General features: G+C 37.9%; 1 protein-coding gene across 1 annotated transcript in view; it reads left to right on the forward strand.

Annotated features, from left to right (window-relative positions):
• The first annotated feature begins 5071 nt into the window (after positions 1-5071).
• znf609a (zinc finger protein 609a) overlaps positions 5072-20986 on the forward strand; it is a 121126-nt gene continuing 105211 nt past the window's right edge. Inside the window, exon 1 of the mRNA XM_065277337.1 lies at positions 5072-5524. The gene's annotated coding sequence lies outside the window, so the exon portion shown is untranslated. The remainder of the gene's footprint in view (positions 5525-20986) is intronic.

A 20986-nucleotide genomic window follows, 5' to 3' on the forward strand; every position in this document is an offset into this window, starting at 1 on the left:
AGAGTGTGGCTTTCAACCCAGAATATTCCGATGCGTTCCGTTTCGAATAAGCTTGCTCCAAAATTTATTGGCCCGTTTTCTGTTACCAAGATCATCAATCCGGTAACAGTGCGTCTGAGCCTTCCACCGGCGTACAGGAGGGTTCACCCCGTTTTTCATGTTTCCAAAATTAAACCGGTGATTTCATCCCGTCTTAATCCGCCTGCCCCGGTTCCCCCCCGCCTCGTATCGTTAATGGGGAGACCACTTATTCGGTTAACCGTATTCTGGACTCCAGACGGAGGGGACGCGGATTTCAGTACTTGGTGGATTGGGAAGGTTACGGTCCGGAGGAGAGAAGGTGGGTTCCTGCTCAGGACATACTGGATCACCGCCTTATCGATGACTACAATCGACAGGTAAAGCAGGCTGGGAACGTCAAGGGGCGTTCCTAGGGGAGGGGGTACTGTCACGGTAGGAAATCCACTGTTTCCTCCGTGTCGTGTGTGTGTGTGTTTGTTTGTCACTCACCCTCTGCCATGTGCTCGTTAGAGCGATTCCCTTCACCTGTGTGTTGATTGTCTCGCTCCAGCTGTTCATCATTACATCACCTCCATATCTCATATTACATCATACTCACCTGACTTTCTTTTCCCTGCCAGATTCTCACTTTGTGTTCGACACCGTGTTGTTTGGTTGTTCCGTGTTCTGTTGGATTACGTTTACAGTTGGATGTTTATTGTCGTCGTCGTCTTCGTGTGGATGTTCCCGTTTTCAGCCTGGATTTCACCACTGCTCACCACTCCACCAACGTCGCACTCAAACATCAACTTCCACCGTAGTCTTCGCCACCATTGCCAACAACACTGGACTGTTACTTCTGCATTGACTCTCAATACTCTCTCTGTGTTTATTTTTAATAAACATTGTTCTATTATTCCCCTGCGGTTGTTTCCACTCCTTACGTGTCATTACATAAATTCTTTATCTCTTGTTAGTATTTTTAGAGTAAAAACGTTTTCTTGCATATTTGCTTGTTATTTTATGAGATTACAGTGATTATGTAGGATATCAATACATTTACAGCAATTCAAAGCCTCCTATTTGTACTTCTATGACTGAAAAAAGGCTTTTAAAGGTTTTATTACAAAAATTTTGAGTTTCAATAAAAATGAAAACAACACATTTTTTAACATTATTCTTGGTCTTACAAAGTCCGTCGTCTAAATAGGGATTTGACATAGCGCCAGCGCAACTGGCTTTAAAGGGGATGAGAGCTGAGACTCACATTGGTTTATTGCACGTTACGTCCAAAACACACCCATTACTCATTACAAGAAAAAGAAAAACCCTTTTCAACTGTGTGCTCAGCGCACAAACCATTTTTCCTGTCATTAAATTAGCAAAAGTGGCATCAGACACGTCCATTTAGACCGTGCGCTTTAAAAAATGCGCTTAGATGGTTAAAATAGGGCCCTGTGAGTGAAAGCGGGCAGGATTATGATAATGATCGTCGTGTCCACGTCAACAGGTGAACCTTTTGCCTACAATCCGTGTGTTTGTTGTAGTCCAAGAAAAGAGATTTACGTTGGAGATGATAACTCGCCTCATTGTTTACTTTGGGATTTGTACATTCTGCTTATCATTAAAATGAACTAATACACACTTACACACCAAATGAAAAGTAAAATCATGAATCGGATCATTGGTGCTCTTTAAGATGATTTTTCTATTGAGGAAAAGTCTCTGAAATCTCTATAGTTGACACTTTTCTTAATGCATGTCACTGTGTATTCCAACACCCATTAAATGACCATCAATAGCCACTGATCATTTTTCATCTCTCTCACATGTCACAACATGCACAATATTTTCCATAATGTGTCTTTAAAAAAACCCTCACATTTTCTGTCTCTCCTTAAAAAAGTTAATTAGTGAAACTTTGTCACTTCTTATGTTATTTGACAAATCTCTATGCTGTTTTCATTTCTTCTGTACATCGTAAACATTAAAGGGTAAAATGAATTATATATATTTCCAAAATGTATGTTTAAATTCAACTTCCTGCTGTATAACAGAACTGGTACTAACAGAGATAAGAAAATACACATACTTCTTACAAAATGTACTTTCTGTACCACAGATAAACAGACAGATAACCAGTGAGAAACAGTGTTTTAGCACTCTCAGTAGAAGGTTGTTTGTGTCTTTTCATCAATAATCTGATTCTCCAAATCTGTGAAGAGATGTCATATCAGCCAACTGCAACATGGAAAGCAACAGTACGAGCGTTAAGATGACAAACAGACGTGATATTGTGTTTGTCATAGAAGACAGAACACAGATAATCTCTTCCGTTTACTCAGGGCTCGGAGGTGACAGGAATATCGAGGCATTCCAAGCCAGTTTCCCGGGCAACCAGGATATGATAATGTTGCACTGACAAGAGATGGAGAGGGAGGGAGAACCGTGTATGGATCTGCTAAAGGACACACAACCAAGGGAAGCGAATTACTGGACTATTTCACACTGTGAAGGCTTCAATCGTTACACTGTTCAATCTTCCTCTGGCCACTACTGTACATCATCATCATCCTCCAGCACACACCATAAAAGTGAATAATATTAACATTAACATAATTACAGTATGTCTATTCTCAGATTTAACAGAGATTCTTGAATGTTCATTTCTTTTGCAAAAAGGATTTGTTTTCATATTCGCTGTTCATGTGTCTTTTATGTTTCTGGTTTTAATGTTTATGTTTTAAGGCATTATCAATGGCTTTTCTTGGAAAAAAACATTTGGAGGAATGAAGTGCATAGAGGATTTCTGTGTATCACAGGCATCAAACCTCATGCAGTCTGTCAAACAGATATAAGAGAGAGCTGTGCAAACCGTCTGTTTCTCTACTGCTGCCTGTTATAAATCACTCATTATCACAGACAATCTGATATAAGAAATCACTGAAGACTAATAAATCATGTTTTATTAAAGCAACATCCCAGAGCATTTTCTTTGTATCTCTAATCCTATCTAAATTTTTTCTCTTTAATTATACCATAATAAAGCAATAGTATTCACTATCTTTTCCCATTCCTTACTTTCAGAAGATTTTTCCTTTTTTTCCTTAAGAATAAGTCTTTAGACATCATAATGCTACCTCACAACAGGCATAAAAGTATTTGAATGTGAAAAAGATTGTGTATTTAACATCTTTCATGAGGAAATGAACTCCTCACTTGAAGTAAATGACATAATTAAATCAAATACAAAGGTACAAAGCATCTGTAAATTGACCGTCACTGTTGCCTTTTTGCTACAATTTCCGTTTCCATGGTTACAGCGACCTCTCCGCTTCATCTCTTCATGGTTATCCAGAGGAAACATCTTTATTTCGGAGAGGTTTAACTCTCAGGTGATATTGTATCTGGGGGATGTGTTAAATTTCTGTATCAGCTTTGGTGTTTTGACTTTGGCCTAGTGAGAATTGTTCAATACATTTTATGTTTGAAGCTATAAATATCTAATAATAATAATAAACTGGTTTTGTAAATGTTCATAATACTGAAGATTCAATATTTAAAGCAATAATGAGATCTCATTTAAACTTAAGTGGAAATATATACACTATAAGAATTCGGATGTTTATTTTTTGCACATTTTTTGTGTTTTGCTATTTAACACATTATTGGGCGGTTTCCCAAGGAGTGCTTATCATAGTCCAAGACTAAAGTACATGTTTGAGCTGTCTTTATTTAAAAACACCTTGCACTGACATCTTAAAATATAGTAGTGCCATTGTTTTATCATGCACACCATAATGGTTTAATGTTTGTTTGTAAAAACTACTTAAATGCCCTATAACTAAGGCCTAGTCTAGAGAGGCGCGGGCGCGATTTAACAGAACAATACATACTCCGTCATTTTGTTCATATGGGACATCATTCATTTGTATACAGTTGAAATAAAACAAAACATTGTGCTTTTGTCAAAGTGTAAACTCTTGTCAAACTGTATTATCTACAACTGTCATCTAACCAAAATCACACACACGCCAAAGCAAAAATTATTTATCCAACCCCATTTAAAAACAGTCTGTGGGTGGACATTCATCGTATTGCATTGGTTTTCATTTCTTTCATTGACTTTATTGTTTATGAGAGGTTGTAGTTAGCTCACATTTTCTGCTACAATGAAGACTAGGTATTGAATTAAACGGGAAAATATCAGGCATGCATTGATACCACTCTAAACGTGCTAATATACAAGAAAGAGGGCTAAATAAATGACCAAATTTTAGTTTAAACAAAAAAATCCTAGCTTGCACTTTCTGTCTGTCTTCCATCAGAGTGCAGTTTTTCCTTGTCTTTCATATTTGTGTTTAGTATTGTGGAATTGGCAAAGACTTGGTGGTTGTTTGTGAAAGCTTTACAGACAAAATTTATAGGGCCTCGCCATTTTCATTATTTCACAGACTTTTTATTCATCAAAGGGTAATATGACATTGACAAAATATTAAATAACATTGTCTGATAGTCTGACAGTATTGTGTCATATTATCAGGACATCCTAGTGTCTGTTGCGCACGGCTAGGGGCATATGGCCGAAATGATGGGCCTATTTGGGAGAAAGTCCAGGGCTGTTTTTTAGCCCCAGTCCATCCCTGGATATTTGACATAATTTTAACACTGACCTCAACCCCAAGCGAAAAAAAAACTAAAAACAAATCAGAAGAACAGGAAAAACAATACATACATGAATGAACTACAAGTAAATCATGCTAGGGAGACGCTAGGGAAGACATCTGTGTTCAATGACACGAAAAAAGCGGAAAATTGTGTCCATGAACACAAATAAATAAATCAAATATTTAAATTGGAGATTTGTGTCAACATGGAAATTGTGGTTACAAAAATAAACCCTGAGCAATATTCACTGGAGCACTAAAAATCAACACTCTGTGTATAATACACTTTAAAATGCATTTTTAAATCACTCCTTTATCGCAATCCGGAGTGTTGTAGTCCAGTTCCAGGTCTTCCCATCGCTCCACTCCATCTGGATCTGTGTGTCCGGGCTTTACGTGAGCTCAGCTCAGTTCAGTTGCATTGCATGAATGTCTCGCAGTGAGACGCAAGCGATCGTAAAAAAGCGCAGGACTCAATCTGTGTGTGTATGAGGAGGGCAAACTCTGATCACTGGGAATCTATAACAACAACACTGAGATTTAACGACGACACTCAGCCTCCGGGCTCAGGGGCTCAAAGTGAAATGCGCGACACATCGTTTATTCCTCTGCTTGTTTTTGGACTGGGATCTGAACTGATCTGATTGCGATACTCCAGTCTGTCCTTGGATCTTCAGCGTGTGCGCGTTTATGCACGAGTGTGTGTGTGTGTGTGTGTGTGTGTGTGTGCGCGCGCGTGCATGAGTGTGTAACCTCAGCACATTTTGTTGGAGGGGTATTTCTTCTGAGGGGGGGTATTTCTGGTGTCTCTTTTGGATGTATGGGATGTATCTGGACCGGACTGGACCCTTTGGGGGGTAAGTGCACATTATCATCATATTTTATGAATGTTGTGCAGGAATTTTGCTGTTGCCACTTAATTTGTGGCTTTAGCTTTTAGCCAGCAGGATTAGCACAGTGTTGACCTGGTGGGCTTCTTTAATGACCGCATTCTTTAAATGTCATTTTCTATCCAAACTGTAAAACTGTAACTTTCTTTATTTAAGCATCTATGAATATGTAAACCCGTCATTGTGTTTTTATTTAACGTTAGTCAGGTTTTACGTGTGTTTCACTGCTAGTTTCATGTGTTGTGGTGGATTTGAGTGATTGTGCTGACGTGAATGTTTAGTGTTTCATCGCGGGTGTTTTCGTGGACGTCAAGACTCATAAACTGTATATTTGGCTTTATTTTGGGGTGGAATTGTCGTTTTTGTGAGGTAAATCAGCTGAGGTGAATGCTAACGCTCGTGCTAATGCTAGCTCTCTTTGTCACGTTAGCTCTGACGGACACGCGCTACTCTTTCCTTATCATTTACTACACACACAAATGTCATTGGTGTGTTTTGTTGTTGTTATGTTTGTGATTGATAACTTGTGTTTGATTAGTGTGACAGTTTGATCAGTTAGAGGGTTGTGTGTGTGTGTGTGTGTCTGTGATTCTCTCGTGCTGACAATAGCTTAAGAGGCTAAACGGTTGTGTTGAACACATTGACACACACACACACACACACATATATATAATGTTATTAAAGTTGTCATTAAATAACCTATTAGGTTACATGAATATGTTAAAGGTGCTAAATAATACATTATAATAATCTGTTAAATTGTTCTCTGATATCTGCACTGAAGGTTTGTGGCTTTATTAAGTGCAAAAATGACCCAGAGTCAGTTTTTCATGTCCATTTACAAACCCTAGGATTTGCCTTTAGTATTAAATGGTCTATTATGACCTTATGTGAAAGGTCATGAATAATAATCTTGAGCTCTGTTCTGATTGGCTGTTTCTCCTTCAGTAGCTCTGTGTGTGTGTAAACAGATCTTATGTTTGAGTCTGTATCAGGTTTTAAGGAAATAATTAATTGTTTGAAGATTGTTAATGGACGTTTCTGAGTGGTAAGTTTGTGTTTTTTTCAGTATGGACCTGCAAAACGTAACTTTAACGTCAATAGTAGAACTTCAGACTAAACGCTAGCATATAGCATTAAAGAGTAACTAAACCCTAAACCAACTTTTTTTAGTTAATGATCTGTAAGAATGGGGCTTTATTAGTGCTGTTCATTGATTTTATTAAGTTTTTTGACATTTGGATATAAAGTGTTTCAATATTATAATATATGGTGTAAAAACGTCTGAGTGCTGCCCTCTTCAGGTTGAACGGTGGCTACTGCAGTTGAATTTTCCTATTGGATGGTGGGTAGGGATGGGTACCGAAACCCGGTTCTAAACTCGCCCCGGTGCTAAATTATTAAAGACCGTAGTATCAGTAAGATCTGACGCTATCGGTTCTGCTTTCGGTCCTGGTGAAAAAGATAAAAATTAATGTTCTATGTATTCTTGAATAAATATGTTTTCGTGCACATTTTGTCTCACCAAACATTTCTAATTTGAGATAATATTAAGATGTTTGTCTGTGAGATCTGCGAGATCTCTCATGTGCGCCGCGGAGGCTGTCTGTCACACTCACACATGACGAGCGCGGCGCATGCATACGCATAACAGCACGAAAACTCCCGCTTAATAACAAGACTGACAATGGCGGATAGAGCAAAACGTTCAAAAGTGCGGTTATACTTTACTAGAGTTGATGCAGACAACACTCGTTGTCATACAGGTAAGTGCAACAAGATGTTTGCATGTAAGGGTGGAAACACAAGCATCTTTTAAAAGTACATTACGTGCAGACAGAAACTGTGTCCCAATTCAAGGGCTGCGACCTTCTAAGCATACGACCTTAAAAGGTGAGCACTCGGTCTGTCAAGGTGGCAGCCTGAGAAGTCCGCGAAGAGAACTGAAATGAGACGGTCTAATCCTCGGAGGACCCATAATTTGCGTCACCTGCTGCACGCGCCCACCGCGCCTGTCAGGCATGTACTGTATGCTAACATCATGTTGAATCAACGTTGTTCACGTCATTTAAAATAAATGTACAATATCCCTAATTGATTACCTTACGTTGAAATTCTGTTGACTTCTTTTGGGAGAAATGACGTTATGCATTCAACATATTTTCTACTTGTTTTAAAATCCCAAATAAAGAAAATTCAGTATGTAAACATTTATTTGGCTAAATGCACAGCACTTCAAGTTAGTTTACAAAATAGCCTACAGATAAATATCCTATTTAAAGTATTTTTTCTGCAGCTTTCACGCTGGTGCATTAACAAATATATGTATATTATTCAGAAATGATATCCAAAAATGTATTTGTAATAATGAAATGCAGACACATAATTAACTTAATCATGTGAGGTTCATGATCAAATGTTAACATTGGCCAAAGTACCGATAAGAATACCGTTAAAGCACCGGACCGTTAAGCAGTATCAGTAAGAGTAGTAATACCGTTAAAATCTTAACGATACCCATCCCTAATGGTGGGTCCAAAAAATGACTCGTGACGTAAGCAGGTTCAAAATCACCACGCCCTTGTTATGATCTCTCACCACACACTTAGTTCGTCCCCTCTATCTCCTTGGGATCTGCCCACTTTTCTTGCATTTTTCAAATATTGCCAGTGGGTGGAGGCAGGCTCTGACCAGGGGTTTAGTTACACTTTAACTAGCATATAGCATTAACTCAGCAATTTAATATTGAGGGTGTACATCTGGACTGTAATGTCACAGTTGGTGTTATGTTGAGATCGGTCTGTTTTCTAGCGGTCTTTTGCATGCATGAGATTTACATAAGGAGGAAACAATCGTGTTTGAGGTTCATGACATGTCATTACCATGTACACAACTCTTATTATTCATCTATGCCTACATTATACAGTTTTACATTCTATGGCACCTTTAATCACACATTACTATATCAAATGTTAACCTTCTTGAATGGATTCCAAGTTGGGATTGGTATTTTTTAACGTCAAAATATCCAGATGTCTTCTGAGGGACATATGATGAAAATCTGACTTTTCCATGTTTAAGTGCTATAATTGAGTCCCCAGTGCTTCTATGAACCTAGAACATGTGAAAAAGATCAATCCAGTAACTTAGGTTTGGTAAACCATTATCAGCAGGTATGTAAAAAAAAGCTCATTGAAATGTGCACCCCATTGTGATGTCAGAAGGTGATCTTTTAATAATTCTGCCCTTAATCAGCACTGTCCAACAACAGTACTGCCAATTCGTGAAGAGATCAGCTCATTTGCATCTTAAAGGACACCCCCCAAAAATTTTTTGCTCACACCTACAAAGTGGCAATTTAACATGTTATAATAAATTATCTGTGGGTATTTGGAGCTTAAACTATTTTACATCTTAAAAAAGTGTTGTGAAATGTCCCCTTTAAACATCATATTATGGTATTTTTAGTGCTTTGACAATAACAATTAGTAAGTATGGTACAAATACGTTTCACATTGGAATTTACCATTTGATACCATCATAAAACCATGGAAATGCTACAGTTATTTGCTAAATCCTCCTATTACTATACGTATGTGTGTATAAACTGCCCAAAGCTGTAGATCAGTCGAATCGTGACACACACTATACAACAGTCCTATACAAACACGCACGCACGCACGCACGCACGCACGCACGCACACACACACACACACACACAGATTTTTAGCATTCAGCAGCGCTCTGTGAAAGCAGGTTATGTAAGTGCAGGTCATTTATCAGGAAAAACAGCAGCTTGGTTGGTTTCTCAGTTTCTTCCCACTGCAGTAATTATTGTGTCCTGTTTAGTTTGCTGAAGGGCAGAATCGTCCCACAGGCATCTTTCCTCATTCCTAATCTGAAACCACCCTAGTCCTCCAAAACCTGCACGTAAGATATTGTGCTGCTCTGTGAAAGAACAGACATACATGCATAAAATACATTTATTTGTGCGTTTTATAAATGAGGGTCTGTCAGGACTTTTGGTGTTAGTTGAGTGACCTTAGGTGCTTTTTTGAGATTTGAAGCAGGTTCAAATCCGTTGAGACATTACAACCAATATAAGATCATCAGCTTTGAATCACATTAAAATCTCCTGACGTTTAGTTCTGCATGTTCCAAAACAACAGTTTCTGCTAAAATATCCAAATATGATCTGATGTTTTGCTGGATTTCAAAGAGTCAAACTGTCTTATAAAACAAATAGAAGTCAGTTGGTTGATAATGTCACAGTCACACTACAATACATTATATAGTAACAGGTATGATTACCTGTTCACCAGCCCAATTGTGTGTATGTGAATATCATCATCTGTAGTGATCATCTGTTAACCTCATGTTAGGGCTTAAATCAGGGCTTCATATATTTGCTTAATGTTTTCATCATCTACTAACTGTTGGTCAGAATGTTTCTCTGGTTTAGTTCCAGTTACTTAAATGTGATGTCTGACTTTTGGACCCTGCTTTGTAAATTCTTGGTAAAGTCGTTTCGTGTAGCACAAGCAGCTTAGTTATTATCCGCAGTCATTTCTGCTCTCATTGTTAAACCTGTAAAGATAAGATGTTGGTCACTTTAACCCCATTCACACAGACCTCTGGTCCCAGAAAATACCCGTAAAATTGCCAGACAAGCGTCTGTGTGAACAAAAACTCGTTCCGTTAATCTTCTGGGATCGTTGCCGGAAAGAGGACCTAGTAAGATACGCGGGTAACCCTCTGTGTGAACAGAAAGCCGCAAGAATGCCGTAATGGGCGTGTCAAAGTGAGGACGCGCGCGTCATCATCACAACACAAGTTATGGTTCAGCTCCTTACAACGAGAGATAACATGCATATAAACATTCACCACGAGAAATGGTGCAAACTAGATTGAAGCAGTTATCAGGAAATGATAAATGAGACGCATAAACAATGACGCACGTGCCGTAGTGAGGACGCGCGTGTCATGGCAACATGAAGTTGGTTCAACTCTTTAAAATGAGGGATTTACAACATTCACTACGAGAAATGTCAGCAAACTGGACTGAAGCAGATATCAGGTAAGTTAGCTCGTTACTTACTGCGTTGAAACGGAGATCATTCAGCAGCATAAAATAATATCGCGTCATCCTAACAAGATAGATCGTTCAGCACCTCAAAATGCGGGTTTTAAATGCATATAAACAATCACGATGAAAAATGTCTGAAAACTGTATTAAAGCAGAGATCAGGGAGCACGTCAAATATCCACTCTGAAGCTGAGATCATTCACCAGCATAGAACTGTGCGTTCAAGCGCTCCTTTGTAGTCTTATTATAAACAAAAATGCACGCAAGTTGTTTCTGGAGAGAGAAATAATAAATAACATGCAAACTTCAGACGCTGCGTAGAAGAGAGGGCGGGACTTTCAACAGATCACGTGTCTTTCCGGTACCGGGTAATCATGTCAGTGTGAATGAATAAAATATCAAACTGTTCCAGAATATTCCAGGATGCCTTACCCGTGTATTTTACGGCATATCTGTGTGAAAAGGGCTTTTTAACTCCAGTAGTTCTCTCGTTCTCGCTGTTCTTGAAATGAATGTGTTTGGAAAGCACCTGACTGCACCTTTCATGGGTTTCGTTATGAATTTCACATAACCCATCACTAAGTGCGGTTACATGCACAGTTTTTCTATGCTTAACTCTTATGTGCCACCGTTTTTTAAAGTTGCCAGCCCACGCCAGCATTTTTTATGATTTTCAAAAACTTTAATGCCTTCCAGAAAACTTTCTTCCTTAATTATATTACATTTGTTCTGTTATTACCTCTCAAATATGGGAAGGTTTTTTTAAATATACAAAATTTGAGCAAAAAGCTGAGATAAGAATTTTTTTTATAAATGATAGGGATGCTCCGATCGATCGGCCGATAATGCTTGCTATGTTTCTCAATGAATTACGGTGAAATGCCACTACATCCAAAAGCCAGGGGGCGCTCTCGTGCAGAAACTCAAAATGTGCTGTAGACGAAGAACAATACACACGCAGCTGTGATGACACGCAGCTCCATGAAATGGCTGAAGGATATATTTATATTGCTGTTCTTCAAATCTTTTCAGGTATTTTCATGATAATAAAGAATATGTTTAATAATTATGTTTGACGAGTGTTGCTTTTCAAATGCATGTTATAAACGACTCAAACTAACAGTGATTTTAGATCGATAAGGACTTACTGATCAAAAGCCGTAGTACATGAAATAGCTGTAATAAGATCGGCTGTCCGATTCAGATATGTGATCGGCCACGTATTATTAGTGGAGATCGGGACATCCCTAATAAATAGCTTTTGTTAGAGATTAGATTCAGAGCGATGATCAAAACATACACCGAGTTTTAACAGTTTTTTTTGACCAGTGGATGCTCATAAGTGGATGACAGGTGTTTTTAAGTTGGGTAAGAGCGCCACCTAGTAGATAATAGCGGATTATAAAAATAAAACTCCTCATTGGCAGGGAAGCGGTTTGCTTTTATCTGGATAAGCCTATAAATGGTCAAAGACCAACTGATTGGCAGGTAGTTTTTTTTTCTCATTACCATGATTTTGCGTTGCATGTAAACACCTTAACCGGCTTTCTCGCAGTTTTGTTCATGTGCGCATGTCTCCACGTGTAAAAGTCACATGTGGATGTTAACGCAAAGTAATGCATAAAAGACTGTGCTCGACTCAAGCAGTTGGCAGAGAAACTACGAAAATTAAAGCACACGTTACATTTACAGGTTACGTTGCAGACATAAGAAGAGATGCAACATTGTAGTTTTAGAGAGATTTCCCGTCGGCTTTTTAAAAGACTATAGGTACTGTAGTTAGGCGGTGACGTCAGAAAACGGCAATGAGAGAAACCTGACAAATCTCCAAATCCCATGTAAACGCAGTTTTCTGCATAGGCGGTTTGTTGGTTTGCATGTAAACGCAGGTTTCTGCAATAAGCAGAGTTGTGATTGTTATTCTGTGCATGTATACGCACTCGCTGTGCTCTTGTACTGGGTGTATTAGAGAACTGTTACTTTTGATCAATTCTGATGTGTTTGTGGGTTATTTAAGTGTGACTTCCTCATTTCAGTGACCGAAACTGAGTGTTGTTTGACACTGGAGGTCATGTTACAGAGTTTCTCTGCATTGCTTTTTGGCTTTGTTCAGAAGGTGCAGTAAAGTTTGTGTAATCTGAGCTTTGTAACCCCCCAGTATTCTGCATTCACACATGTTTTTGCTGTTGTTGCGTTAGCCTGCATCATCCATACATTTCAGTGCATCTCTTCATCGTGTGTTTTCTAAAGATCTTTATACACGTTTTCTGTAGCATGGCAATCCTTTGAGGAGCCATATTCCTTTAATCCGGCAAGAAAATGAGTTTGTAATTATTTTATTATTGCATAATAAAATAGTCAGCAAGCACTTTTATTCGTTATTGGATCTTTGTGTTGTACATGCTGAGAAGCTTTGCATTTTTATTTTGCAATAACTATTGGAAGAAACAATCAATGGATTATGAAACAAGTTGCTGCCTTACTTATTATGAGAAATCAATTTAATGACTTATTGAATATTGTTTTTTATATTGTTATAATAATCCACTCCAGGCAGTCCATGTAGTGATATATGTTATGCAGTAATTGTTTCATGTTGTCAGTAGGTAAGGAGTAATTGACAAGGGACCGTTAACTTCAAAAATAATGCACACCCAAGGTGTTAAAAGTCAATTATTCTGCTTATAACACGGTTACCACAAATAATTGGTAATCAGAATAAAGCATTAACCAGCCCTGTGGTATAATCTGCTGTAAGGCACAAATCATCACAATGCAGGAAGAATAAGCTCACGGTTTCCTGCAGAAAATTTGTTGGTTAGGTAAGGTGGTAGGGTTGGGCGGGGCCGGGGGCATGGCAATCAAAGGGTTGGGGCGTACGCGTCATGATGAAAATGATAATATATTTATTTAAAACACTCAAATAAAACATAATTTTGAAGAAACTGTGACAGAAAATGAACACATTCTAGATTACTAATGAATTAAATAATTTAACAGATACCTCAAATGGGAATAGCTGCGTGATGAAGTGAAACTAAAAGGTTAATAAACACAAACCAAAGCAGATGTTGTAGAACGTCTGGCAAACGATGATAGATAGTGCTAAAATTGTAAAACTGATTATTTCCCACTATTAATGACATTATCTTAAAGGAATATAACTAGTGTGCCATGTAAATAATGCTGAAAAATAACCTGAGCAAGAGTGCTCAACAATTATATCTAATCAACAGGCACATGAAACCTAGCTAGCAGGTTGCTCAAACAACAAAAATCACCAGCTAACTTACTTAAAATTTGCAAGAACTATAGACGAATACAATAACAGGCTTAAATAAACCCAAAACATAAGTCCACTTACAGTTCTCACGGACACGCGTTTTATCAACTGGCTATCCTCGAGACATGACGGACCACGTGTTTATCTCATTTCGGCCATGTGGCGCCGTGCACGCTCGCGGTGTGACGCGCATCTGCAATATTCTCCGAGATGTTTTATCAACTGGTTGGTTATCTCATTTCGGCCGTGTGGCGCGTGTGCCCACTCGCGGTGTAAAGCGTGTCCATGCTATTCTCCGAGATGCACTTTACGGCCTTTTGCGCAGTGAATATTTTTTTTGGACGAACTAGTTAAGGTGCGGTAGGGTTTCCCAGCTTAGGCGGGCCGCCAAAACTGCAAAGTGCTGCAGGAAAACCCTGGAGCTTTAAATTTACTTGCGTGTTGTATAATGTCTTATTTCCTTTTTTATGGACTGAAATATGACCTAAGCATTTATTTGTGAGATTCGTTTACTGGTGTCGAAGCCTGTATTTGATCGGTGGTAAGACATCTTCACCTCAGGTGCTGTTGTGGTCTGAGTTGGCCTGATCTACAACAAAGCCTTCAGGAGATAAATGTCCTGCTGTGTTTTTCTGTTGGTTTGTTGAGTGCGGTGAGGTGAGCTAACGCCAGCTCTCTAACACACACTCTCTCGCGCTTACATTCTGCCATCAAGCTGCCATTTGGCTAAAGCCCAAGCAGATTGTAGCGCAGTGAAAGAAGAAGAGTTTTCTTGTTCCTGGGTTCTCTTCATCCAGGAGTCGAGCTCTCAGAGCGAACTGAATGAATGGGGTTTGGTGCAAGCTTTGTGTACGCTCCTGACAGGGACGCCTCTGGCTGTTCAGAATTTTACACCCTCATAGAGTCATGTAGCTGTCTTGAAACTCAATGAGTTATGACCATCATCTGAGCTGTATTGGCTCATGGGGGCGTTTTTTTGGCTTCTAGTGAATGAGGTGACTCTTGTTAGATGCCATTTACTGTTTCACTGCCTTGTTTTTGGTCCGGTTCCCACAATCTGTGGTCACCTTGGACATGATTTATTGCAGATTGACACTTTCCTCAAATTTCAGTGTAATTGAGAAGTGAGCTTTGGGAGTTTTCTTTGTCTGTCGACATTTCTTCTCTCTCTCTTTATCAGAAGGTTATAAGTTAAATGATTTGAGTTTTCCTGGTAAACCCCTCTTAATGAAGATTGGGGTTTAAATGCTTAAGGTGCATCTGTGACCCAGTGTCATTTACGTAATGTTTGGTGTAAAGCCCAATTTATGCTTCTGCGTCATGTACGGTGTAGCAGAAGTATAAATGAAACTGATGCGTAGCCTCCGGCATTGAAGTATACCATGCAGAAGTCAGTCAGGCTTAAGTCCAAATAAAATCAAATAGTGGACACTTTTATGTAGCGTATTAAATATGAATTCAGCAAAAACATTTGGTGTGTTATCTAGGCAGAAAAATCTGCTGATATTATTGTTGTCAGCCAAAAACTATGTTAATGAACAGAATTTGTCAAAAATATATTGACGACATTATTCACTTTAGATTTCTGCAGTAAGTTTTTGTCCACGTTGGGGTGGTTTCCCAGACAGGGATTAGCTTAAGCCAGGACTAGGTCTTGGTTTAATTATGAAGTATAATTGAAGAGTTTGGTTCCAAAACGCAATAAATCCATTTTGACAAATTTAGGTAAAAACGTGTTTTCTATACCAAGAAAGTGACAAGATGAAAACCACTATTTTCTGTTACAAACTTTCACATAGCATCTTTAGGTTATAAAAACATAAGAAATTCAAATCCATAACTTGATTTTCAAAGATTTATTATAAAAACTAATTATTTTTTCCACAAAATGCAATAAATCCATGACAGTTTTTTATTTCAAAATGCTATAAATCTATTAAATCAATGTATAAATGTGCATTCATCTTTACCATTTTATATTTATTTAGTTGACTAGTGGTATACAATGATTAAAAAATAAACATTAATGGCATTAACCAAAACACTTACTTTGTTATATTAAGAACACATTGCTGCGGTTATATTTGACGTTGTCTCTTTACATTTTCACAGCGATCAGCTGTAAAATGTTTTGGTCCCGCTCGATTTTCGTTGACTTTGAGTAAAATAATGTAAAGTTTTTCATAAGATCCTCTGGGGTCAATGTTTTAGCATGAGAAGCTTGATGCTGTCTGGAGAACAAGCAGCCGAGTGCCTCTCGCGGAAATTATTAGATGTTGATGGCTTACGTTTCTTTCCCGTCACAGAAAACCATCACAGGTTTAGCAATGCTATTAAAGTATTATTTTGTTTTGTTTGTTGATTACGAAGTACAAAGTAGATGAGGAAAATTAGGATTCCGTGTACTCAGCGCGCCGCCATGTTTGTTTACATTGCGTGAATGGTCCGCTGTAATATCAGGAATGGATTTATTGCGTTCTGTAAAAAAGGAGGAGTGGCGTTTGTCGCATTTTGGGAAAAAAGGGAGAAAAGATGACAGAATATCACGGCGGGTATTGGATTTTGCGTAAAATTAATTATTTACTTTTAACTACTGACCTGATATAATACTGATTTTGGCAGTAACTCATTTTTTTCAAAAATGGCGTTTATTGCGTTTTGGAACCAAACTCTTCAATTAGTTTTAACAAACATGCCTTACTAAAAACATTACTGGGGTGCATTTTGAGGAAAAACAAAGAACATAATTTATTTTAAGATATGTCAGTGCAAGTTGTTTTCAGTTTGGACAGCTCTTATATTTATTTTATTATTTTAGACTAGGATTAGTCTAATCCCTGTCCAGGAAACCGCCCCGTTAAATACTTGTATTAGTCAGCCACTAGTTACTGACTAACTTATGAGATACAGTTTCATTATTCACTAAAGTCTTGGTGATTTGGGTCCTTTAGGATTGTCTTTGTTTTGCCCATTGTAAATTTGTAGATGGTGCTAATATAGATTATTTTACATGTTTGTTTTATTATGTTTATCTCTGTGACTCAGATTTGCTGAGATGTTTTTTTTTTCTTTTAAAGAGAAAAATCATGTTGTTGAATTCAGTTTAATTGTTTGAAAAGAGAAATGAAGACATGGAGTAAAACACCAGTGGAGTGATTTGAGTTAATGGCTTCATTCTTATTTAATTACACTCTTACTCTAGTTTAGTGTTGTTGAACATCACAGATCTGCTGAAATAAACCCGGCTAGATTAAATCTGTAGTGACAATTGGCACTTGAGTGTCATTTAAAGATTTATTTAACTGTACGTTTTTACTCGTAGGATTTTATGGACAGAGAAGTGGGATAGACTATACATCAGGGACAATTCCACTTCATCAAGCAAAGATAACAGTTTTTGTAAATTTGTCTGAAGATCTCTGAGTTTTATTAAACTTGCTTGTGCAGTTTTCAGACAGTGATGCTCAGTTAAATTGTCATTTTACAATATATAATAGCTAGGCTAACACATCACACGCTTGTGTGATAATACCACCCATGATACCCGTGAAATAATTGAAATGTGAAATGAACACCTGCTAACCGTGAGAATATTTAGCTTTCAGGTGACAGATACATTAGTCTAATGTACGCTGTGTAGGCCTGCATGATAGTAGGGGCAAACTTACATTGCAATGTTATGTTTTCCTGCTATGTATTATGCGAAATACTGGATGACTTCACCAGATGACTGATAAAAGCTCAGTTTAAAAGGAATTAACTTCTGCCTTGCAATTTTTTTTTGTGTAGCTCACTGATTTTTCACAGACATCTGTTATTTTCTTCTGCTGTGTAAAACCTTTCTTATATAGTCTACCACTGGCAAAGGGGTCCAAAATAGTTTACACCAAAGTGTTTACACGTGGCTGAAAACCGCAGGCGGACACCAAATGTAGGCGCTTACCAGTTTTTTTCCAGCTGAGCGCTTTGCTTGCTGTGATACTTATTGATACTATGGTATTGTTGAATACTTCTTTATTTGAAAGTTTTAAATAGAAACTTCTTTTAAATGAATACATGTTAAATGTAGATTAAAATATTAGGTGTACAGAACAACCTTGTTCTATTACGGATCATGAAGTGTGTATGTGATACAGTTTTGCTTAGGATTGTGTGATTATCACATTTGCAAGCAGGTTTTCTAAGTGCAGGGTTTTCCACAGCACTTTGCAGTTCGGGCGGCCCGCCTAAGCTGGGAAACCCTACCGGCCTAACTAGGTCATCAAAAAAAAATAAAAACGCTGCACAAAAGGCCATCAAGTGCATCTCAGAGAATAGCGCGGACACGCTTCACACCACAAGCGGGAACGCATGTCATACAGCCAAATGAGAGAAACATGTTGTCCGTCACTGTCTGGAGGATAACTAGCCAGTTGATAAAACATCTCGGAGAATAGCGCTGACGCGCTTAAGCCTGTTATTGTATTAGTCTATAGTTCTTGCAAATTTAAAGTAAGTTAGCTGGTGATTTTGTTGTTTGAGCAACCTGCTAGCTAGGTTTCACGTGCCTGTTGATTAGATATAATTGTTGAGCGCTCTTGCTCACTTTATTAATGTGCATTATTTACATGCTACAGTAGTTACACTCCTTTAAAATAATTTTTGAGCTATCTATCATCGTTCGCCAGCTTTCTACAAATCTGCTTCAGTTTGTGTTTCTTAAGGGGCCAGTCACACCAATAGCGTTTATGGCAGTTGCAGGCGCCTTTTTTGAATGATATTCTATGGGCAGGGCGCGTTTGCGCGCTGTTTATGCGCGCCGAGCGCCTTGCGGTTTTTTGCCGCCTGCCGCGCACGCGTTTTTGAAGGAGCGCTGCACTCAAAAAAATGATACTTTAAACGAACACAATTTTATTGTGGACAGTGGTTCCACACAACCCAGTTAGTTTTTATTAACATTTAAGGGTTGTTTTCAGTCAATGCCAAATTCTTTTGTTGCAGCAACACAATTGAATAATAAATAACTAATGTGAAGTGGTAATGTTCAACAAAATTATCTTAGTTACTTATCCATAACTTAAGATTGTTACGTTTTCTGAACATGTGTTTAACTTGTACAAACTAATCAAATATTTTTTGCTTGTCCAAATCAAGAGTAGTTTATTCATACAACTCATTTACATTGTGGACAGTGGTTCCATCCAATTACTTTTATTAACTTTAACACAACAATTTCTATTTCAAGTTAAATCACACACAAAAATATACTTTTTGTAATAAACTGTATATAACATTCATTTTATTCATAAAAGATTCTCAGACACCAGTTCTTCAAGCCATGTTTATTGCACTTAAACTACAGATACCGTAAAGGATATACCGACAAATGAGATGCACTCATCAACTTGAAAAACTTGCAAAGTTTTTCAAGGACTTTGGATATTACAATGTAACCTTATAACAACATTACAATTTTTTACACTTACTGACAAATGAAATGCACGAAGCACCATTCAGGCAGTTTTTTCAAGCCCCCGGATACGTATAATTAAACAACAGTATTACACAACTGTAATGCTAACTGACAAAATAGGTTGCTCTCCATTCAGAGAGCTGGCACATGCAACTTTCAAAGATTTTTCAACAACTTTGGTATAATTTAAGCTAAATGGTACTGTAACAACATTATAAACGTTAACATTCCATGACAAATTAGATGCAGCACCATTTACGTAGTCAAAGCTTTAAACAACTCTACATTAATCTAATTAAATAAAAACACACTGCAAAACTATCAAAATAAATTGACGACACTGCTTACTTCCTGAATGTTATTGTACTGCCATTTCAAAAACATGGCATTAACATATGAAATATTAAAACATTCCTTTCTCAAAACATCTGCAAAAGGCTTGGTCTTCAGCGTCTGAACTTTATGAGATAGTTACTTCCCATCTAGCTCCAGAAACAACAACTGCAATACTTCAAAAGTGTACCTGAATTCAGGAAAGTAGCTCAAGTTCAGTTCATATTTCAGTCCCATCAGCATGGTTGTCGCATACACAATGTTGTTGAGGTCCGAGAACTCTTAATCCCTTTAATAACACTCCAACATCTGCTGGGCTGTCTTCGATGTCTGAACCATACATTTTTACAACAAGCACTCCCATCACCATCTTCTGGATCGCCTCCTTGGTACTGGGTGCATCTGTATCCTGCAGGTGAGAATGACAATGATAAAATTATTTTATGTTTATTAATAAGTTCAGAAAAATCTCATTTACCATTTAATGTTATTCAAAACCAACACATCACTTGATTCTGTAAAACTGAAGTATTTTAAGAACGGTCTCATATTCCATAATGTACAACAGCCAAAAAGTCAAAGAGGGCAAGTATTGTTTGCTTACCAACATTATTTAAAATATCTTGTTTTCTGCATTTGAAAGAAACTCCTAGGTTTAAAATACCATGAGTGGAGATGAGATAAAATAAAAAGTTATCCCAGGTGAAAAAGTACACGTCCATAATGTACTTAAAGTGCTCTATTTTCATGCACTAATTCTGTACGTAGTATACTAAAAATTCTTCTTTTGTACTACTTAAGATAATCTTAAACATCTTGTACATTGTTCACAATGTCAGTCTAAATCAGATTTTAGGGCATATCCGATTTGACAAACTCATTGTCCATATTGTGGATCAGTGGCGGCCGGTGACTCCTTTTTCTGAGGGCGCACGATGCTAAGTTCGTCACAACATGTATGTAGCCCGTCATGTGTGTGGTACGTAATTTCAAAATATGTGTTCTGGGTTTTGAGAGATCGTATGTGCATCACGTGTCCTGCCAAAATAAGTGCCTGCTGCAGACGCGTCAAAGGGTTTATGATAAAAGAGACGCTCGCGTTTGCCAGATACTCGCATAATCTCATGCGTAATCAGAGTTTAATGTTAAGGGAGTGTCTTTTGGAACATGAGCGTCTCTTTTATCATAAACGGTTTTGATGCGTGTGCAGCAGGCACTTATTTTGACAAAACACGTGATGCACACATGATCTCTAAACACGCAGGACACATATTT

Source organism: Paramisgurnus dabryanus, chromosome 23 (genome assembly GCF_030506205.2).
Source record: "Paramisgurnus dabryanus chromosome 23, PD_genome_1.1, whole genome shotgun sequence".
NCBI lineage: Eukaryota > Metazoa > Chordata > Actinopteri > Cypriniformes > Cobitidae > Paramisgurnus > Paramisgurnus dabryanus.